The 24027-nt window shown below is 37.6% G+C and overlaps 1 protein-coding gene across 10 annotated transcripts in view; it reads left to right on the top strand.

Annotated features, from left to right (window-relative positions):
• MAP3K13 (mitogen-activated protein kinase kinase kinase 13) overlaps positions 1–24027 on the top strand; it is a 165235-nt gene that overhangs the window by 31736 nt on the left and 109472 nt on the right. The window lies entirely within an intron of this gene.

Genomic DNA, 24027 nt, shown 5'->3' with positions numbered 1-24027 from the left:
GAACTACACACATTGTTACCCAAACATCGACTTTATTGAGTGCAGCTATGAGAATGTTAAGGTTGCATTTAGTGTTGGAGAAATTGATATTTTCTATTTATCTTTTGCCATATGTATTTAAAAAAAATTCCTGGTACAGGATAATTTTGTGACTTTGAATCTAGAAGCAAAATTTGATGTCATTGATATATACAAGTTATAAATGCTGGCTGCTAGCCAGTAGCCTTTCAAATCGATCAAGGAGTGCTGAGGACACAGATTGTTTTTGGAGAAGTACACTGGGTTTCCCCTTGCCTCTACCTTCACCTCTGATCTCAGGGACAGTCTGTTTCTCTAGCCTGCCTCACATTCCTGCAGGACTGAGCAGGAGCCCAGGTGATGGAATTGGGCCCTGACTGACATTTGGTGGGATAGAAGCCCAAGATACAGTGTCCTAAGTGGGTTCTAGGACTATAATGAAGTAAAACCTTTATTCACCCTTTAGCTTGCTGAATCTCAGTGACTCTCGGTTCCTGAGCTGATTAACTCCTCCCACGCAACAACCTCTCCTGGGCCAGGTTATTTATGGTTGTTGGTTTATGGGGCAAGAGTTGGGAGAGAAGGGTCTTAGGAAAGGAGCCAACATGGCAGGTGACACTGTTACCAGGGAAGCAGCTATTTCCTAATGCAATTAGAAATATTTCACTCTTTTAACACCTGGAAGGCCATACAGGTATACTGGCTGACTCTTAAGTCAAGACCCTTTTGGATATTTTTAAATTTGTTTTCCTATTTTTTAAAATTTATTTTTTATTTAAATTCAATTAATTAACATATAGAGTATTATTAGTTTCAGAGGTAGAGTTCATTGTCATCAGTTGTATATAACACCCAGTGCTCATTACATCACGTGCCCACCTTAATGCCCATCACCCAGTTACCCTATCCACCACCCCCTCCAGCAACCCTCAGTTTGTTTCCAATGGTTAAGAGTTTCTTACGGTGGAGCGCCTGGGTGGCTCATTCGTTAGACATCTGCCTTCGGCTCGGGTCGTGATCCCAGGATCCCGGCATCGAGCCCTGAGTCGGGCTCCCTGCTCAGCGGGAAGCCTGCTTCTCCCTCTCCCGCTCCCCCTGCTTGTGTTCCCTCTCTCGCTGTCTCTCTCTCTCTGTCAGATAAATAAATAAAATCTTAAAAAAAAGTTTCTGACAGTATGTTTTTCTATTTCTAATTGTTACATTATATAGTTAGGATTCTATCCAAGCCTGAGGTCTGGGTGAAAGCCCTTTGGGCACTAGGAAGGGACACAAGGCCACAGATGAAACCTCGGTTCATTGCTTCCAGATTGAAGGGACTTGGGACCTCAAACAAACCCTGAGCCACGGGTGGTGCTGTCCTCACCCCCAGGTGTCTGCTGAGTCATGCCCCCCTCCTGTTATGGGAGTGGGGTTGGGAAGGCTGCTCCTTTTCCTTCCTTTCCTTTTTTTTTTTTTTTAAGTCCAGTGTAGTTGACATAGTGTTATATTAGTTCCAGGTGTTCAATATAGTGATTCAACAATTCCATACAGTATTCAGTGCTCATCATGATAAGTGTACTCTTAATTCCCTTCACCTATTTCACCCATCCCCCACCCACCTCCTCTCTGGTAACCATCTGTTTGTTCACTATAATTAAGAGTCTGTTTTTTAGTTTGTCTACTTTTTCTTTGTTCGTTTGTTTTGTTTCTTAAATTCCATATATGAGTGAAATTGTATGGTATTTCTCTTTCTCTGACTGGCTTATTTTGCTTTATTGTACTCTCTAGATCCATCCATGTTATTGTAAATGGTAAGATTTCACTCTTTTTTATGGCTGAATAATAATCTAGATAGATAGATAAAAACATAGGGGTGTGTCTGTCCCTTCAAATTAGTGTTTTTATATTCTTTGGGTAAATACCCAGTAGTGCAATTATTGGATCAGATGATAGTTCTATTTTTAATTTTTTGAGGAACCTCTATACTGTCTTACACGGTGTTTGTACCAGTTTGCATTCTCATCCACACTGCACAAGGGTTCCTTTTTCTCTACATCCTCGCCAACACTTGTTTCTTGAGTTTTTGATTTTAGCCATTCTAACAGGTGTGACGTGATACCTCATTGTGGTTTTGATTTGCATTTCCCTGATTATAAGTGATGTTCAGTGTGTTTTCATGTGCCTGTTGGCCATCTGTATGTCTTCTTTGGAGAAATATCTGTTCATGTCTTCTGCCCATTTTTTAATTCTTTGGTTTTTTGGTGTTGAGTTGTATAAGTTTTTCATATATTTTGGATACTAACCCTTTATTGGAAATGTCACTTGCAAATATCTTTTCCCATTCAGTAGGTTGTCTTTTGGTTTGTTGATTGTTTCCTTTGTTGTACAGAAGATTTTTATTTTGATGTAGTCCCAATAGTTTATTTTTGCTTTTGTTACCCTTGCCTCAGGAGACATATCTAGAAAGATGTTGTTATGGCTGATGTCAGAGAAATTACTGCATGGGCTCTCTTCTAGGATTTTTTATGGTTTCAGGTCTCATATTTAGGTCTTTGATCCATTTTGAGTTTATTTTTGTGTATAGTATAAGAGAATGGTCCAGTTTCATTCTTTTGTATGTAGCTGTCCCATTTTCCCAACACCATTTGTTGAAGACACTGGCTTTTTCCCGTTGGATAGTCTTTCCTGCTTTGTTGAAGATTAATTGACCATATAATCATGGGTTTATTTCTGGGTTCTTTATTCTGTTCTATTGAACTATAGGTCTTTTTTTGTGCCAGTACCATACTGTTTTGATTACTACAGCTTTGTAATATAACTTGAAGTCTGGAATTGTGAATCTCCAGTTTTGTTTCTTCTTGAAGATTGCTTTGGCTGTTGGGGGTCTTTTGTGGTTCCATACAAATTTTAGGATTGTTTGTTCTAGTTTTGTGAAAAATGCTATTGGTAGGGATTGCATTAAATCTGTAGATTGCTTTGGGTAGTATAGACATTTTAACAATAACTGTTCTTCCAATCCATGAGTATGAAATGTCTTTCCATTTCTTTCATCAATGTTTTATAGTTTTCAGAGTATAGGTCTTTCACCTCTTGGGTTAAGTTTATTCTTAGGTATTTTATTATTTTTGGTGCAATTGTAAATGGGACTGTTTTCTTAATTTCTCTTTCTGCAGCTTCATTATTAGTGTATAGAAATGCAGTGGATTTCTGTACATTGATTTTGTATTCTGTGACCTTAGTGAATTCATTTCTTAGTTCTAGTAGTTATTTGGTGGAGTCTTTCAGGTTTCCTACGTATAGTGTCATGTCATCTGCAAATAGTGAAAGTTTTACTTCTTCCTTACCAATTTGGATGCCTTTTATTCCTTTTTCTTGTCTGATTGCTGTGGCTAGGACTTCCAGTACTATGTTGAATAAAAGTGGTGAGAGTGAACATCCATGTCTTATTCCTGACCTTAGGGGAAAGCTCTCAGTTTTTCCCATTAAGGATGATGTTAGCTATGGATTTTTCATATAAGCCTTTAATATATTGAGGTATGTTCCCTCTAAACCTACTTTATTGAAGGTTTTTATCATGAATGGATGTTGTAGTTTGTCAAATGCTTCTTCTGCATCTATTCAAATGATCATATGGTTTTTATCCTTTCTCTTGATGTGATGTATCATGTTGATGGATTCGTGAATATTAAACCATCCTTGCATCTGGGGGAAAAATCCCATTTGATCATGGTGAATGATTTTCTTTTTAATGTATTGTTGGATTCAGGTTGCTAATATTTTGTTGATGATTTTTACATCTACGTTCATCACAGATATGAGCCTGTAGTTCTCTTTTTTGGTGGTATCGTTATTATCTGGTTTTGTATCAGGGTAATGCTGGCCTCATAGAATGAATTTAGAAGCTTTCCTTCCCCTTGTCTGTTTTGGAAGAGTTTGAGAAGAACAGGTATTAGCTCTTCTTTAGGTGTTTGGTAGAATTCAACTGTGTAGCCATCTGGTCCTGGACTATTGTTTGTTGGGTGTTTTTTGCTTACTGACTCAATTTCATTGATGATAATCAGTCTCTCCAAATTTTCTATTTCCAGAATTCTGCTTCAGTTTTGGTAGATTATACATTTCTAGAAATTCATCCATTTCTTCTAGGTTGTCCAATTTATTGTCATAAAAATTTTTATAATATTCTCTTAAAATTGTTTGTATTTCTGTGATGTCTGTTGTTGTTTCTCCTCTTTCATTTCTGATTTTGTTTGAGTCTTCTCTCTGTCTCTGAGTCTGGCTAGAGGTTTATCAATTTTATTGATCTTTTCAAAGAAACAGCTCCTGGTTTTATTGATCTATTATTTTTTTAGTTTCTCATTTATTTCTGGTCTAATCTTTATTATCTCCTTCCTGCTGATTTTGGATTTTGTTTGTTCTTTTTCTAAGTCCTCTAGATGTCAGGTTCAGTTGTTTGAGATTTTTCTTGCTTCTTGCGGTAGGCCTGTATTACTATAAACTACCCTCTTAAAACTACTTTTGTTGCATCCCAAAGGTTTTGACTGTTGTGTTTTCATTTTCATTTGTCTCCATGTAATTTTTTATTTCTTCTTTGATTTCTTTGTGACCCATTCATTGTTTAGTAGCATGTTATTTAATCTCTATGTACTTGTGGTCTTTCCAGATTTTTTTCTTGTGGTCGATTTCTAGTTTTATAGCGTTATCATCAGAAAAATGCATGGTATGACTTCAATCTTTTTGAATTTATTGAGACTTGTTTTGTGGCCTTATGTGTGACCTATTCTAGAGAATGTTCCATGTGCACTTGAAAAAAATGTATTCTGCTGTTTTGGGATGGAATATTCTGAATATATCTGTTAAATCCATCTGGTCCAGTGTCATTCAAAGCCTATTTTCTTGTTGATTTCTGTTTGGATGATCTGTCCATTGATGTAAGTGGGGTGTTAGAGTCCCCTACTGTTATTGTATTGCTATTGATTAGTTCCTTTATGTTTGTTATTAACTGTTTTATGTATTTGGGTGCTCCCATATTGGGTACATAAATACTTACAATTGTTATATCTTTTTGTTGGATTGTCTCCTTTATGATTACATAGTGTCTTTCTTTGTCTCTTGTTACAGTCTTTTTTTAGTCCATTTTGTTTGCTTTAAGTATTGCTACCCTGACTTTCTTTTCACATCCATTTGTATGATGATAAATGTGTCTCCATCCGCTTACGTTCAATTTGCATGTGTCTGTAAGTCTGAAATGAGTCTCTTGTAGGCAGCATATAGATGGGTCTTGTTTTTTAATACATTCTGTCACCCTGTGTCTTTTGATAAGAGCATTTAGTCCATTTATATTGAAAGTAATTATTTATAGATATGTATTTATTTTGATTCTGTCACTTTTTTATGGTTGTTTTTGTACTTCTCTGTTCCTTGCCCTCTTCTCTCATGATAAGTTGGCTTTCTTTAGTGATATACTTGGATTTCCTGCTCTTTATTCTTTGCATATCTATTACTGATTTGTGGTTACCATTACATTTGTATATAACATCTTCTTCATATAACAGTCCATATTAAGTTGATGGATGCTTAAGTTTGAGCCCATTCTTTGCTCCTCTCCCTCCCACATTTTAGGTATCTAGTATCATACTTTACATCCTTTTTTTTTTTTTTTTTTTTTTGTGAGTCCCTTGACTGATTTTTACAGATATAGTTATTTTTATTGCTTTTGTGCTTCCTACTCTTCTTACTTTTACTTATGGTCTTTCCTTTCCACTCAAAGAGTCCCCTTTAACATTTCTTCTAAGGCTGGTTTAGTGTCATGAGTTCTTTTAACTTTTGTTTGTCTGACAAACTCTATTTCTCCTTCTATTCTGAATGATAGTCTTGCTGGATAGAGTATTCTTGGCTGCAGATTTCTTCCTTTCAGCACATTGAATATATCATGCCACTCTCTTCTGGCCTGCAGTGTTTCTGCTAATAGCCTTACAAGTTTCCCCCTTTTTATGTAACTGTCTTCTTTTCTCTTTCTGCTTTTAAAATTCTCTCTTTATCACTACTTTTTGCCACTTTAATTACTATGTGTCTTGGTGTGGACCTCTTTGGGTTGATTTTGTTGGAGATCTCTGTGCCTTCTGGATTTGAATTTGTTTCTTTCCATAGATTTGGCAAGTTTTCAGCTATTATTTCTTCAAATAAATTCTCTGCCCCCTTTTTTTTCTCTTCTTCTTTCAGGATCCCTATAATGCGCATGTTATTATGCTTGATGGAGTTGCTGACTTCCCTAAATCTATTCTCATTTTGCATTACTTTTTTCTCTCATCTGTTCAGCTTTTCCATTACTCTTTCTTGCAGATCGCTGATTCATTCTTCTTTCTCTAGTCTACTATTTATTCCATCTAGTGTATTTTTAATTTCATTTATTGTATTCTTCATCTCTGATTTTTTTTTTTTTATCTCTTTGTTAATGGTCTCACTGATGCCTCCACTTTTTTTCTCAAGTCTAATGAGTATCTTTATGACCATTACTTTAAATTCTTTACCAGGCATAATACTTATTCTGTTTCATTTAGTTCTCTTGCTGTGACTTTGTCCTGTTCTTTCATTTGGGACATATTCCTCTGTCTTCTCATTTTTGTCTAACTCTCTGTGTCTGTTTCTGTGTTTTAGGAAAGTCAGCTATGTCTCCCGCTCTTGAAAGTAGTGGCTTTATGAAGAAGAGGTCCTGTATGCCCTGCAGTAAAATATCCCCTGTTCACCAGAACCTGGTGCTTCAGGGGTGTCTCCTATGTGTGTTGCATGCTCCCTGCTATTGTGGCTGAGCCACTTTTTCCTTCAGTCCAGTCATCTTCAATGGTTCTCTAACAGTTGTGGGCAGGGTTTGATCCCTATGTTGTTAGTGGGCCAATCTGGGGCTGCCTTGGGCTTGAGTTTAGTCAGATCAGGCATTTGCCAGAGATGCAGTAGCACCAACTGCAGGGCACTTTCCCTGTGTTGTCCCCTGAGAAGCGTTCGTTGGTGGAGGGGGCCTGTAGTCAGACCAGCTATCTGCCCCAGCCCACTTGGGGGGCCACAGTCTAACTCATTTGTGTGGTTATCTTTCCCTCTCCCCAGGGCAGAAGTCTCTGGAGTGATGCTGGCCCCTTTCAGGGCTGCTTGCACACTGCCAAACTTGTGGCCCTGGTTTGAGTGGGCTCTAGCCAAAAGCCTATCGGAGCGGGCAGATCCACAACATGCTCCAAGGCAGGGCTGCAGTGCCCACAACGTTTGGACACAGGGAAGAAGGGACATGCCTCTACTGCTGGGACGGGGCTGGCTGGGCTGATCCATAAAACACTCAGGTGTGGGGCATGCAATTTTAACATGGTGTGTGCAGGGCCTCTGTGAGAGGGGTACCCTTCTGCTACTGCTGCCAGGACTGAGGCCCCAGAAAGTGCATGGGTCAGGAGACATGGTGTTTGCAAGGCTTTGCTTGGGTCTTCTTGGGGAGGGGACCTGCAGTCCTGGACAGAGGCAAGCTTGACTGAAGAGGGGGACAGGTCTTGGTGTAAGCAAGTTGGGGGGTGGTGCGGGTGAGGGAAATGGCACCTGCCAGCTCTTTTGTTCCTGCAGGGCTCTCCCTGCAGTCCCTAATTCTCCAGGACAGTCTCTAAGATGAGTAAATAACTCTCCCTGTCATATGCCCCAGGCATTTTTCAAACTGCTGCTTCTATGTTGTATCTCCCTGGGCTGTTTGTTGTGTTGTCTCTCTAAGGGCAGGGGCTCAGTTTCCTATCACTTTCCAGGCTTGCCCAGAATGAAGATTTTTAAAATTCCAGGCTTTAAGTCCTGCTGGTTGTGAGTACTCACAAAATTCGGCCCCTCTAGTTTTCAAAGCCAAATATTACGAGGATTCATCTTCCCCATGCAGGCTTCCCAGTGTCATAGTCTATTTCTCTCCCTTCTCTGAGTTCGCAGATCCCTCCCTCCGACAGACAGTCCTGCCAGTCCCTTTAGCTTCCCACGTCCTCTCCGCCCTTCTTACCCTCTTTGATGTGGCCTCTTCTTTACATTTAGTTGTGGAGTTTATTCTGCCAGTCTTTGGGTCATTTTCTGGGTTATTTATACTGATGTGAGTATTATCTAGCTGTATCTGTGGGACAAGGTGAGCTTAGGGTCCTCCTACTCCATCTTCTTCCCAGGCTTCTGGGCCCCTTTCAGATATTTTTAAAAACCTTTAATAGCTGCCTCCAACACCCACATCCTTGCTCCTGCCCTACAAAGCCCACATGATCTGCCTTCTGACCATCTGTTTAACATCATTGTCTACCATTGTTCTCCTCACACAGATTGCTCCGGCTATATAAGTGTTTCTATTGCTTCTGGAATACATCAAGCTTTCTTGTGCCTCAGGGTCTTTGCTGCCTGGAAAGCTCTTCCCCTGTATTGTTTCTTCCTTCTCTTCATTCAGATCTCTACTCAAATGCCTACTCTTCAGAGGCATCTCTACCCCACTTCCACCACATCACTCTTCCTTTACCTTGAATGACTTTTAACAATATCGCATGATTTAATTCATTTTATGAAAAAATATATATTTAGGGGTGCCTGGGTGGTTCAGTCGGTTAAACTGCTGCCTTCGGCTCAGGTCATGGTTCCAGGGGTCCTAGGATCGAGCCCCGTGTCGGGCTCTCTGCTCAGCAGGAGCCTGCTTCTCCCTCTCCCTCTGCTCTCTCTCTCTCTGTCAAATAAATAAATAAAATCTTTAAATATATATATATATACATACATATATATAAAAAACACATATATACACACACATACACATGATATATATAGTCGAATATATATACTATTTATATTCAGAATTATTTGTATATGTGTGTGTATATTTTTGATAAAATCAACATATATATTCTTTCTCACTAGAATATAAGTTCTATGAGGGGGCAAGAACTTTGTCTTGCTCAGTGCTATATTGCCAGTGTCCAAAATAGTACCTAGTTGACATATAGTAGACACTTGGTAAATATTCATTTTATTAATATATTAGTGTCAGTTGGTGCCATTGAAATTTATTTTTAAGAATAGGAGTTTTTTATTTTCTGAGTAGGTGATATAGTCACATGATTCCAAAACTAAAATATATAGAAAAGTGCTTTTTTTTTTTAAAAAAAAGGTTTATTTATGTATTTGAGAGAAAGAGGGAGAGAGAGAGAGAGAAAGAACAAGCACACACACAGGAGGGCAGGGGCAGAGGGAGAGAGAGGCTTAAGCTGACTCCACATTGAACACAGAGCCTGATGTGGGACTTGATCTCACGATCCTGAGATCATAATCTGAGCCGAAACCAAGAGTTGGGTGCTTAATCAGCTGTGTCACCCAGGTGCCCCATAGAAAAGTGTGCACTGAAACATCTTTCTACCCCAGCTGGTCCCCAATCCATTCAGTTCCTATTCAAGACCCCAAACTACTGTTGTTATTTTTCCACATGTCCTTCCAGAGTTTCTTGATGTGTATGCAAGGAAACATAAATGTACACACAGATTCTTACTTTTCTCTTTTTACTAATACTGTTATACATTACTGTTCTTAATTTTTAAATTTGTAATATATGTTGAATCTCTTTTCATATAAGTATGTGGAGAGTGTCCTCATTTTTAAATAGCTGCATAGTATTCCATTGTATGGACATACTGTAATTTATTTAACCAGTCACCTAGTGATGGGCATATTGGTTGTTTTCAGTATCTTCCTGTTGTAAACAGTGCTGAAGTTCACAACCTGTGCATATATCATTTTATACATGCATACAGTATATCTCTGATTAAATTCAGAGAGTATAATAGGTGCCATAAATATTGCTTAGTTACTTCCATAGGGATTGTACCAATTTGTACTCCCCCAGCAATGAATAAGAGTACTGTTTCCCATATCCTTGCGAACTGAGAGAGTTATCAGACTTTTGGGTTTTTGCCAATCTGATAGGTTAAAAAATGTTTTCAGCATAGTTTTTTTAGAATTCATAATAAAATTTGTGTTAAAGTTTTTAAAAATAATTTTTATATTTTAAATTGTGATAAACATATAAAACATATAAACATATAAAATTCACCATTCACATTTTTAAGTGTTCAGTTCAACAGTATTAAGTATATTAACATTGTTGTGAAACAGATCTCCAGAACTTGTTCACCTTCCAATCTGAAACTCTATACCCACTAAATAACAATTCCCCATTTCCTCCTCCCTCTAGACCCTGGCAACCACCATTCTCCTTCCTGTTTTTGTGAGTTTGACTGCTTTAGATACCTCATGTAAGTGGAATCATACAGTGTTTGTCTTTTTGTGACTGGCTTCTTTCACTTAGTGTAAAGTCCTCAAGTTTCACCTTGGTTGGGCGCCTGGGTGGCTCAGTCGTTAAGCGTCTGCCTTCGGCTCAGGTCATGATCCCAGGGTCCTGGGATCGAGCCCCACATTGGGCTCCCTGCTCAGCGGGAGGCCTGCTTCTCCCTCTCCCACTCCCCCTGCTTGTGTTCCTGCTCTCGCTGTGTCTCTCTCTGTCAAATAAATAAATAAAATCTTAAAAAAAAAAAAAAAATTTCACCTTGGGTGTAGCAAATGACAGTATTTCCTTCGCTTTTAAGGCTGAATAATATTCCATTATATACCTCACTTTGTTTATCCATTCATCCATTGATGGACATTTGGATTGTTTCACCTCTTGGCTCTTGTGAATAATGCTGCTACGACTATGGGTGTGCAGATAACATTTTGACCCAGGGTCCTGAGTTCAAGCCCCACATTGGGCATGGAGCCTACTGTAAAATAAATAAATAAATAAATAAATAAATAAAAAAGTAAATCTTAAAAAAGCAAAACATGATCATGGATTATAAAACTCAAAATTGTTAAGATGCCAGTTCTCCCTAAGTGAATGTATAGATCTAGTGCAGTTCCTATCAAAATTCTAGCAGGTGTTTTTGAAGAAATTGTCAAGCTGATTCTAAAATGTATCTGATAATGCAATAAACATTGCATAGCTAAAACAATCCTGAAAAGGAACAAGTTGGATGATTTATAGTATGTGATTTCAAGATTTAACTGTAAAGCTATTAACTATTACCAACAATGAACTATTGCCCTAAGAATAGGTGAATTATCAGTGGAGCAGAATAGCACATCCAGAAATAGACCCACACACATAAGGTCAATTGATTTTTGATCAAGGTGGCAACTTAATTCAATAGGAAAGGGAGTCTTTTTTTAATTTTTATTTTACTTTTTTTTTAAGATTTTATTTATTTGACAGAGACACAGTGAGAGAGGGAACACAAGGAGGGGGAGTGGGAGAGGGAGAAGCAGGCTTCCCGCAGAGCAGGGAGCCCGAGGCGGGACTCGATCCCAGGACCCTGTGATCGTGACCTGAGCCGAAGGCAGATGCTTAACGACTGAGCCACCCAGGTGCCCCAGGGAGTCTTTTTTTAAAGATTTATTTATTTGAGAGAGAGAAGGAAGATGGGGGGTGGCGAGGACCACTGAAGGAGAGGGTGAGAGAGAGTCTCAAGCAGACTCCCTGCTGAGCCGGGAGCCCCATGCGGGGTTCGATCTCTCGACCCTGAGATCATGACCTGAGCTGAAATCAAGAGTCGGACACTCAACGGACTGAGCCACCCAGGCACTCCAGAAACAGAGTCTTTTTAAACATGTTGCTGAATCAAATGGATTTTCTTATGGGAAAGTACGAAAAGAACTGTCACATCTTTATCTCTCCATACAAAAATTAAATAGACATTGATCATAGATCTAAACATAACAGTCAGAACCAGAATGGTAGAAAAAAAAAAACAATGGAAAATATCTTTGCAGTCTTGGGTATGCAAAGATTTCTTGAACAGGACATTAAAAGCACTAAACATAACAGTAAATAAAATTAAATGAGTTTATATATTTACTGCAAGACTTCTCAGAACCTTTAATATGTTAATGTTTCTAGTAAGAGGGTCATGCAGCATTTCCCTAAGTTTTTGCCACAGAATCCTTTTTTTCATTTGGAGCATTCAGCTAAACTGCAGGAGTCAGTATGCCAAAGAATATACTTGGAGAAGTTGTTGCTTTGGTTCTCTCCTCAAAGCATACTATTTTTGAGAGCTGTAATAAATTAAAGATCAGCTTCCCCCTCTTTATTTTTTTTAAAGATTTTATTTATTTATTTGACAGAGAGAGCAAGAGAGCACAAGCAGGAGGAGCGGTAGAAGGAAAGAGAGAAGCAGGCCCCGCGCAGAGCTGGGAGCCTGGTGCGGGGCTTGATCCCAGCACCCTGAGATCATGACCTGAGCTGAAGGCAGACACTTAACCATCTGAGCCACTCAGGTGCCCTAGTTTCCCCCTCTTTAGTATGAATTAATGTAATTGCATCTATTTTAACAACCAGAATAAAGAAAACCCTCTGCCAAAAGAACTGTGACCGCACTTTACTCCAAATTGATTGGTCAGCCAGCCAACTGTTAGAATTACTACTACTGGTAGGATTCTAGGTCAGTGTCACATTAGATTGGAATTTACCATAGTAAAAGGAATAGAGTGATTGAAGGTGCCAAGCATTTTGCATTTTCTCTGCACTGGTTCCATGTACTTGTTTGGTCTGCTCTGCCCTGCTTCCTTACTGTCTGTCAAACTCCAGCTTGTTAACCCTCACTCAGATACTCAACTCCTCCCAGTTCCTAATTGCTTGAAAGTCTTTTTTTCTGTGGCGTTTCTGGTCTCTGACTCATACTTCACTGTCCTAATCAGATTCCTTTACCTGCTGTTGCTGCCCATGAACTGATTTTCATGGAATATGGGCTTTCACATAAGAAGTAGGAGAAGAATCAGAAGAGAAGGTAGAACAAAAACAAAGCCAAACTTCACCTAAACCAAAATTTGGCCTAAGACTTTCCCTGTTAGGGAAAGAGATCTCAAGAAGAAGTCAAAATGGGGGCGCCTGGGTGGCTCAGTCATTAAGCATCTGCCTTTGGCTCAGGTCATAATCCTGGGGTCCTGGGATCGAGCCCTGCATCGGGCTCCCTGCTCGGCGGGAAGCCTGCTTCTCCCTCTCCCACTCCCCCTGCTTATGTTCCCTCTCTCGCTGTCTCTCTCTCTCTCTGTCAAATAAATAAATAAAATCTTTCAAAAAAAAAAAGTCAAAATGGTATGTAATGGCAGTAGAAATGTATAAAGAACAGAAAGTTTAAGGAAGTGTCCCTATAGTATCTCTGGATTATGTTTTTAAAAATGAACTACTGTAATAGATAGTAGTTTGTCCTGAATGTGGAAAGCTAATAATAATCAGATATAGAAATGTCATCTGTGTCATCTGAATAGAGTTTACTAGAAAGACTAGACTAGAAGTTAAGTAGCTTTAGTTTTAGATCTGCCACTAATTTCCTTTTTGATGATAAGTAAATATATTCTTTTGAAGAGAAAAAAATATGCTCTCCCCCTCATTGCAAATATATATATATTTGCATATATATATATTTGTGTGTATATGTATATGTACACACACACCTACATACATAACAGGCTCTGTCACAGGTATTTTTTCATGTGCTGTCTCATTTAATCATCTCTGTCCATGTCTCCACTTCCTCATCTGGAAAATGAGATAATAATATCTCAGTCTGCCTTCCTCACAGGACAACAAATGGAATGATAACCAGATATAAAATAGATTCCTTTGAGCATTATTCTGGAATTTAAGGAATAAATCTTGAATGTCACATTGTGTGATATATACCAGTGTTTCCATAGTGAAATGGTGTGATGGATCCTGGTAAAATCCATTTCAAAATGTATTTGCAATACAAACTTAGCAGAAACGATTTACACAGGATGTTTTATAGACATCAGAGACAATTACGGAACACCTGTAAAGTATGGAACAACCTTTTTTGTGCTTCTCAGTAAATGCAACATAAAGTAAACGTGGCCCTCATAGTACTTTATGACACACCTCATCAAAGAAAAACAGGCAAGAGAGATACCTGGGCAAATAAGTAGAGGCAGAATAACAGCGTGGATGACAATTAAAAGAATTTTACATTAGATATTGAAAACCATTTTTTAGTCTGTATTAAGATAGGATAGACAGAAGGATGAGAAGTACCACAGAAGGCACCTGGGGCAGCGGGGGTCAATTGGACAGATGCTTATTTAACTCTACTGCTTATTAACCTGGACCCGGGAGCTGAAAGAAACTTGATCTCTTTTCTAGCAGCCTGATCCTTTATTATAATCAGAATGGAAGGTTTCAGAGCTACTGAAGGCTTTCCATTGTCCTTACAGCTTTCAGAATTTAATAAGATAATGGGGGTGGGAAAGACAATGGGTGCCAAATGTCTAGGAAACTACAAGCTTTTCTCACTAAAGTTTGCTTAGAATGGGGGGATCATACACTAGCAAACAAGTTCATCAAAGGGAAACCATAAAAAGTTACTAATTAAAAATTGAGGAGTACCTGGTTGGCTCAGTCGGTGAAGCGTTTGACTCTTGATCTTAGGGTTGTGAGTTTGAGCCCCATGTTGGGTGTAGAGATTACTTAAAAATAAAATCTTAAATTGAAAAAGGCTGCCTATATAATCTATTATCCTGAAAATGATTAGATAATAAGGTTCATAGGAAGAGACATGAGAAACAAAATGGCTTATATGGCTGCTTTGAGAAAGCAAGATGCACATTAGTAGCAATAAATAGCAAATTGGAAATCACCGACCTATAGGTATGCGTTAATAGTGCTGGTTCACTGACTAAATAAAAAGACAGAAAACATGAAAATTTTACAACCCAGTACAGAAATTACCTTCACTCAATAGCATGACCTTTACATCCATCAGAGGAATTTTTCAATTTTGGTCTTTATTTCTTATTTCTAGCATTTCCTTTTGATTCTTTTTTAATACTTTGATGCTCTACTTTTCTACTAGGTCCTTTAACAGAAGCGGTTATTGTGGTAACAGTTACAAGAGTCCATACATAAGTTAAAACTTGTAGAACTGTACACTATAAAAGTCAATTTTGCTGTGTGTTAATTTACAAAAAAAGGCTATGGCCTGTTCAAAGCAAAAATAACATACACTAGGGTTAAGAGCATATAAAGAAGTAAAATATATAACAACAAGAGTACAAAGGGTGGGAATGAAGTAGTATGATATGAGGTAGACTGTAATGTGTTAACATTGTATAATGTAGTCTCTAAAACTGGTTCTCCAAGTGTGGTCAGCAGACCGGCAGTATCACCATCACCTGGGAACTTGTTAGAGATGAAATTCTCTTGGCTCCACCATAGACCTTTTTGTGTTTTTTTTTGTTTTTTTTTTTTTAAAATGTTTTATTTATTTATTCATGAGAGTCAGAGAGAGAGAGAGAGAGGCAGAGGCAGAGGGAGAAGCAGGCTCCCCGCCTAGCAGGGAGCCCGATGCGGGACTCGATCCCAGGACCCTGGGATCATGACCTGAGCCGAAGGCAGACGCTTAACCATCTGAGCCACCCAGGCGCCCGGCTCCACCATAGACCTAACTGAGTTACAAACTCTGGGGGTGTGGCACAATCTGTGATTCTGATACATGCTAAAATTTAAGAACCAGTGCTTTAGAGCAGTGGTTGGGAAATTTTTTCTGTAAAGGACCAGCTAGTAAATATTTTAGGCTTTGTGGGCCATATGGTCTCTGTAGCAACTAACTCTGCCTTGGAGCACAAAAGCAGGCACCTCGAGAGTATCTACATCAATTAGCAGGGGTGTATTCTAATAAAGTGTTACTTATACAAACAGGCCTGCTAGATTTGGCCCAGGTACTGTCGTTTGTTGACTTCTTTAGAGTATCCATTAACACATACAGGTACACGCACACATACACATACAGAGATACAGCTACAATGCCAAAAAAGAAGTAAAATGAAATATTTAAAGTACAGATCATCCTAACTTTGCAATGTGGGACCATAAAAATGATCATGCAAGCTGAAATCATGCAAAGCGTTTTTAATATCAATGGGAAGAAATATGGTTGTTCTGTGACCCTGAAAAAATTTTTTTTGTCAAAACTTTTGGCGGGGAAAGGGGAAGAGGATATTTTATTTATTGGGAAGGGCCATTAGGGAACTTTCTAGGGTCCTAGAAATGTTTTAAATCTTGATTTGGTTGGTAGTTATAGATGTAGAGAATTATCAGCATTCATTAGATTGAACACTTGAAATCTGTGCATTTCATGTATGTAAATTATATCAACAAAAGATTTTTAAGTACAAATTAAGGGTCTGGAATAAAATCTGCATTTTACATTAGGTAACATCCTTATTGCAGACAGACTAAGATAAATTACAAGGAATAAGTGAATTCTTTAGGAAGAAAGATGGGGCAAACAGTCCAGGCACAGGAACCATTCGCAACACTTGGGAAGAGGTATGGGAATGCATGATGTTTGGGAAACATTGCTCTATGTGATGGAGAGCCATCAAAAGATTTTCATGAGAGAATTGAAATAACCAGACTGTTTTAGAAAGATCACTACTCAATGAACGGAAGGGGAAAGAGAGTAGAAGTAGGGAGATAAGGAGGCTATTGTTACAGTCCAGGTGAGACATGAAAACTACCTCAGGCAAAGGCTGTGAGAATTAAGAGTAGGGCATAAACTTGAATGATATTTAAAATCAGCTGGGTTTAGTGATTGACTAGATTTATTAAAATATTAGCAAACATTTGTGAGCCAGGCATTGTGCTTTGGGCTGCCATGCCTCGTCTTGTTTAACCTTTACAATAACAATATAGGAAGGTATTAGAATTACCACTATCATTGCTATCCTCATCTCCATGTTACAGATAATGTCACACAATTCGTCCAAGTGACATAGCTTGAAAGTGACCCAGCCATGGTTTATAATATACACTTTCTCAGTAATGAAAATTCTGAAGATAATTTATTTCCAAAATTGCTAACACAAGAGAAAATAACGGAAGGCTAATTTCATGACCAAATTTAGAAAAGTCAAGCAAATTGTAAAATCAAAAGAAATACTTGATTTAAGTAAATCCTTGGAACACACAATCTATGCCATATTTTCAAGGGAACAATTAAAATTTCACATATTCCTTTCTCTATATATTTTCCCCCAAAATCTTCAGTACCAAATATTAAGTTCATTAGTGTACACAAGAAAAAAAACATACAAAAGTGAAATCCTATTGCAGTATCATTAAAAGGAATCAATATTTTTTGCATAAAATATAGAAAAATACTTGTAATAAATAATGCTCAGAAATATTATAAACCAGAGATTAAATTTACATCCTATGAAAAGCCTCGAAAACCCTGCTAAAAGAAAGCTACACTACATTAAGTTCCTCAAGAAGAAAATAGGTATCAATGACACTGATACATTTTAACATTTAACAATATAATTCAAAAAAATATATAATTCAAAATAAAATTTTCAAGTAATTTTTAACAGTGGTCCTCAAATTATTTAAATTAGTTTAAAATATGCATTATCAAGCAAATTATCACTCAGTATCTCTAATGAACATATACTCACTGATGAAAACTAGGTTATATCTAACAGTAGAAAGTAGTTTAATATCAGAAAAGGAGAGACTGGTACAGCCATTATGGAAATAGTGTAGAGGTTCCTCCAAAAATTAAAATTAGAACTATAATACTATCCAGCAAGCCCACTAGTGGTTATGTATCCAAAGGAAATGAAATCAAGATCTTGAAGAGCTATCTGTTCTCCCATGTTCATTGCAGCATTGTTCACAATAGCCAAGATACGGAAACAACCTACGTGTCCATCAATAGATGAATGGATAAAGAAAGTATGGTGTAATATACAATGGAATATTATTCAGCCATAAGAAAGGGAAACCCTGCCATTTGTGACAATCCAGAGGATATTATGTTAAGTAAACTAATTCAGAAAGATAAATGCTTTTCTTATTTATATGTGGGATCTGAAAACATGGGACTCAGAAACAGAGAGTAGACCAGTGGTTATCAGGGATTGGGAGGTAGGGAAGATGGAAGATATTGGTTAAAGGATTAATTGATTGTGGTAATCCTTTCATAATGAAAATATATATCAAACCATCACTTTGTACATCTTAAATGTATATAATTTTTATTTGTCAATTATACCTCAAAAAAACTGGAAAAAAGTTTTAAAAAGAGAAGTTGACTATTAATTTCATAACAAGATATGATTTATTTAATATTATAAATACTGTTTAAAAATATTTGATAGACTACAAAATACTTTTTTAGAATTTGTAAATAAGAACAAAGTTTCCTAATTTATTAAAATCACACATATACAACTCTTTAAGTTTTTCGAAGCATGGGAAAATGTTTATGTTTTAATGTTAAGTTTAAAAAGCAAGATACAAAACTGCATAAAAACCACAATCTTGGCTAATTAATAAACACGCAATGAAAAGACTGAAAGGTAATGTACGAAAACATTAACAATGGTTATTCTGGCTTTTGGGGACCGTGACGCTGGAAAGGTTCTGGCCAGCCGAGGACGTCAGGTCTCCCTGTCCTCCTCCCTTTCAACCTTTCCATGAAGCCCCTCAATAAAATGGCTTGATTCCCCCCCCACAAAAAAGAAACAAAACAAAAAAAACAATGGTTATTCTAGGGAGCTACTTTTAATATTTTCTTTTAATTTTTAAGAACAGAAAAAGATCATTTTTAAAAGAGTCCACACCAACCTCTTTGGGAAACTGGTAATATCTGTTAAAGCTGAACAGGTACCTCATGCAACCCAGAAGCTAGTGACATTTACTGAACGCCTATGTGACAGGCCTTGTCCTGAGCACTTCATATGTATGTTGAATTGCAGTGGTGAGGGTGGGCATCCTTGTCTTGTTCCCAATCTCTGAGGAAAAGCATTTCATATTTCATCATAAGCATGATATTGCTGTAAGTTTTTTGTAGATACATTTTATAGTTTGAAGAGGCTGTCTTCTGTTCCTAGTTTTATGAGAATTTTCATTATGAAAAGGTGTTGAATTTTGTCAAATTCATTTGCTATGTCTGTTGGGATGATTGTATCGCTATTCCGTTTTATTCTTTTCATATTATATTGTTTGAGTTTTCTGACATTAAACCAACTTTGCGTTCTTGAAATAAATGCCATTTCAGTCATGTTTTGCTATGTGTTTCAAAAATTCACTAGATTCATGGGGCGCCTCACGGTTAAGCATACAACTCCCTCTCAGCTCAGGTCTTGATCTCAGAGTCGTGGGTTCAAGCCCCATGTTGGGCTCCATGCTGGGCATGAGCCTACAAATCAATCAATCAATCAATAAACACAAGCACTGCAGGTTCAATTTACTAGTGCTTGGCGGACATTTTTGCATCCATGTGGGATGCAACGAGGAATATCAGTATCTATGAAGGATATTGGTCTGTAACTTTATTTTTAAAGATTTTATTTATTTGACAGAGAGAGATACAACGAGAGAGGGAACACAAGCAGGGGGAGTGGGAGAGGGAGAAGCAGGCTTCCCGCTGAGCAGGGAGCCCGATGAGGGGCTTGATCCCAGGACCCTGGGATCATGACCTGAGCCAAAGGCATACGCTTCATGAGTGAGCCACCCAGGCGCCCCTGTAACTGTGTTTTTAATAATGTCTTTGTCATGTTTTTGTACCAGGGTTATGCTGGCATTCTAGAATGAATTATAAGGTATTTCCTCCTCCTGTGTTTTCTGAGTTTGTATAGAATTCGTATTTTTATTGGTAGTAGTGGGTGGTGGTAATGGTGGTAGTGATGGTGGTAAATGTTTGATCTTACCCCTTGGTAAAGCCATGTGGGCCTAGAGCTTTTTCGGGGGGAGAACACTTTTATTACGAATTTGATTCATTATGAATTCTTCAATAGATATGGGGAGACTTAGATTTTTCTAATTCTTTTTAAGTCAGTTTAAGTAATTTGTGTTTTTTAAGATATATCCATATTATCTACATTGTTGCATATATTGGAATAACATTCATAATATCTTTGTATTGTTCTTAGTGTCTTTAGTGTCTGATGTGATATCCCTTCTTTCATTCCTAATGACATTTTTTTATTTGTTTTTTTAATTAATACACTATTTTTAGCAGTTTTAGGTTTATGAGAATGAGCAAAAAGTACAAAAAGTTTCAATATTCTTCCTCATCCCCACACTCAGTTTTCCCTATTATTAATATCTTGTAGTAGTATGGTACATTTGTTACAATTATAAGCCAATAACAATACAGTTTTATTAATTGAAATCTGTAGTTTACATTAGGGTTCATTCTTTGAGTTGTATCATGCAGAACAGTTTCACTGCCATAAAAATCCCTTGTTCTCCATCCCTTCATCCTTCCTCCTTCCCATAGACCGCTGGCAACTGCTGATCTTTATACTGTCTCCATAGTTTTGCCTTTTCCAGAATGCCATATAGTTGGGATTATATGTATGTAACCTTTCAGATTGGCTTCTTTCACTTAACACAATTTGTTTTTTTCTTGTTTCCCTATCAGTTTTGCTAAGGTATTGACAATTTTATTAATATTTTTAAAAATTATCTATAGAAAGTTTATTCATTTTCTGTTTCTTAATTTCATTGGCTTCTGTTCTTTATTATTTCTTGTTCTTTTTTGGGTTTAGTTTGTTCTACTTTTCCCAGCCTTTTTTGGTGGAAACAAATCATTGCTTTTAAATTCTTCTCTAAACTACACATTTAAAGCTATAAAATTTCCTCTAAGTACTGGTTTAATTGTATCTCAAACATTTTGATATGCTTTCTTCATTCTCATTTAGTTTGAAATCTCATTTTCCTTGTGATTTGTTTTTTCACCCATGGACCATTAGATGTGTATTTTTTAGTATCCAAACATTACAGGCAATTTTTTTTAATGATTTATTTATTTATCTTAGAGAATGAGTGTGAGTGTAAGAGCGGTGTGAGGGGCAGAGGGAGATGGAGAGAGAGAGAATCTCAAGCAGATTCCCTGATGAGCATGGAGCCCGATGAGGGACTCAATCTCACCACCCTGAGATCATGACCTGAGCTGAAACCAAGAGTTGATTGAGCAATCAACTGAGCCACCCAGGCACACCAACAGGGATTTTTTAGAAAAGATATCTTATTGATATATAAAAAAATAGATAAAAAGACTCCAGTCTTTTGAAATTTACTGAGAATCATTTTAAGGCCCTGAATAAGATCTATGTGGGTAAACCTTCTTTGTACAAATTCTGTAGTTTTTAAGTGTGGTGTTCTGTGAATGTCAATTAGGTCAAGATGGTTGAGAATATTGTTTAAATCGATTTGCTTACTGGTTTTGTTTGTTTGTTTGGTCTAGTACTGTTACTGAGAAAGGGGTTTTAAAATCTCTATGATTGTGGACTTACCTATTTCTCTCTTTAGTTCTGTCAGTTTTGTACTTGGAAGCTCTGCTGTTGAGTACAACTGTATTTAGGGTTGTTAGGTCTTCTTGATGAAGTGGCTCTTTTATTTTTATTAAATCTCCCTTTTTATCTCTGCTAATACTGTCTTGAAATCTACTTTGTCTAACTGATAGTATATAGTTACAGGAGCTTTCTTATGCTTAGTGTTTGCTGGTATACCTCCTCCCCACCCCCCAACACCTTTTACTTTCAAATTGTCTGTGGTTTTATATTTGAGGTGTCTTTTTTATAAATAGCATATGGCTGAGTCTAGCTTTTTTTTTAATCCAGTCTCACAGTCTACCTTCTAGTCCTTCTATATTTAATGTATTCATTGATATGGTTGCACTTAGGTGTACTTTTTTCTTTGTTTTCTATTTACCCCATCTGGGTTTTGTGCCCCATTTCCTTCTTTGACTGACTGATTGATTGAAGTTTATCAAATATTTTGTAGTATTCATCTAATTGATTCATCAATGACTGTTGAGCTATATCTTTTATTTTTATTTTTTTTTAAGATTTTATTTATTTATTTGACAGAGAGAGAGAACACAAGTAGGCAGAGCAGCAGGCAGAGGGAAAGGGAGAAGCAGGCTCCCCGCTGAGCAGGGAGCCTGACACGGGGCTCGATCCCAGGACCCCAGGATCACGACCTGAGCGGAAGGCAGACACTTAACCATCTGAGCCACCGAGGCACCCTGGGCTATATCTTTTAGTACTTGCTCCAGAGATTTTACTATGTATCCTTAAATTATTATAGTCTACTTATTAATATTATCCCATTTCTTATAAAATATAAAAACTGCAGATATAAAATATATGACAGTAAGAACACAAAAGATGGGATGTAGTAGAATTATACTGTGTTAGGGTTAACATGAGGGATACTTGCAGCATTGAAACTCTTTAGTTTCTTAACTGTGGTGGTGGATAAATGAACCTACACAGATGATAAAATCATATAGACTGTAATATACCCACCCACACACACACACACACACACACACACTTCCAAATAAAACTGGGGAAATCTGAATAAGACCAGCAGATCATATCAATGTCACTATACTGTTTGTGATACATATTATATTCTAGTTTTGCAAAATGTTTCCGTTGGGGAAAACTGGACAGAATTTACAAGGGATCTCTCCATATTATTTTTTGTAACTGTATGTGAATCTGCAATTATCTCAATAAAAATAAAAAATGTTCTTGCTGCAAGGTAAGTGAATTTCATTGCTAAAGTAAGGGGCTTTCAGGTATCAAGAAAGAAGAAATACAAAGCACATTTCTACTTTGATTTATGTATTACAAAAATAGAATATTCAACACTACTTCTTAGTTCCTATTGCCTGCTTGGTAGAGAGTGGTAGAAGGGATTCAGAACAGTATTTATCAACATGCCTGCACTTAAGTGTGGCAGATGCAGGCCAGCTGTGCACCAATAGGCCTTCACTGCCCAGGCCTACAGGGACTCTCATAAAAGTAACTATTGGAATATCCAATCCAACCTGCTGTGTTCGTGAAAGACTGGGTTAAAATTATGCCAGCCCAAAGAGATTTTATCCTGTGCTTAAGAATTTATAAGAAGAAAAGTCTGTAACTTTATTCAACCAACAAATGTTTCTTGAATGGCTTCTGTTTATTTAACTACTCTGCTAGATGCTGAGGACACAGGAATGAAAATGACACAGTAACTGACTTTAAAAAGCTTAGGGTTTAGTGAAGAATACAAACTTATACTCCAGTCATTATAATAGAAACGTGTTAAATATGCACAGGGTGCTGTGGAAACAGGAAGGACCTCCAACAGATCTAAAAAGGTCATCAAGGGTTTCTGAAGGAAGGGGTATTTGAACAAAATCTTAAAGGAGAAGTAGTAGAAAGGAAGACTCGACAGGGCACTCTAGGGAGAGGCAATAGCAAGGTCAAGTACCTATAGGTGAGGAGAATAAGCAGTTCACTTTGGCTGGAGCCTAGAACTAGGAGTGGTAGGAAATGAGGACAGAGAAGGTGGTGGGATCGCTTCAGAAATAGCTTTATGTGCCAAGGTCAGGAGTTTGTACTTTATCCTGAGGATTATGAGGAACTTCCTTTACATATTTTAGGGCTTAAGTGTGTACCCTTTCCTCTTATAAGGACACCAGTCATTGGATTTTAAGACCCATACTCTATCGAGTATGACCTCATATTAACTTAAATAATTACATCTACAAGGACTAATTCCAAATAAGGTCACATTCTAAGGTTCTAGGTGAATATGAATTTGGAGGGGCACACTCTTGTGCGCTGTGGTGGGTTGAAGTATAAGATGAGGAGAGGACACGCAGATATACACATAAAGAAGAGGGCCATGTGAAGACAGAGGGAGAGATTGGAGCAAAGCAGCTACAAACCAAAGAATGCCAAGGATTGCCAGGAGCCACCAGACCTTAGGAAGGGGCAAAGAAGGATTCTTCCCTAGAGTCTTCAGGGGGAGCATGCCCCTGCTAACACCCTGATTTCACACATCTCACCTCAAGAACTGTGAGGGAATACACTTCTGTTGCTTTGTGTATAATTTGTTACAGTAGCCTTAGGAAAGTACTGCAATATGTAACCCACATTCTATGT

The sequence above is a fragment of the Phoca vitulina genome, unplaced genomic scaffold (genome assembly GCF_004348235.1).
Source record: "Phoca vitulina isolate PV1807 unplaced genomic scaffold, GSC_HSeal_1.0 scaffold8, whole genome shotgun sequence".
Taxonomy (NCBI): Eukaryota; Metazoa; Chordata; class Mammalia; order Carnivora; family Phocidae; genus Phoca; species Phoca vitulina.
The sequence above is the reverse complement of the archived record's forward strand: the minus strand, read 5'-3'. Positions and strand labels throughout refer to the sequence as shown.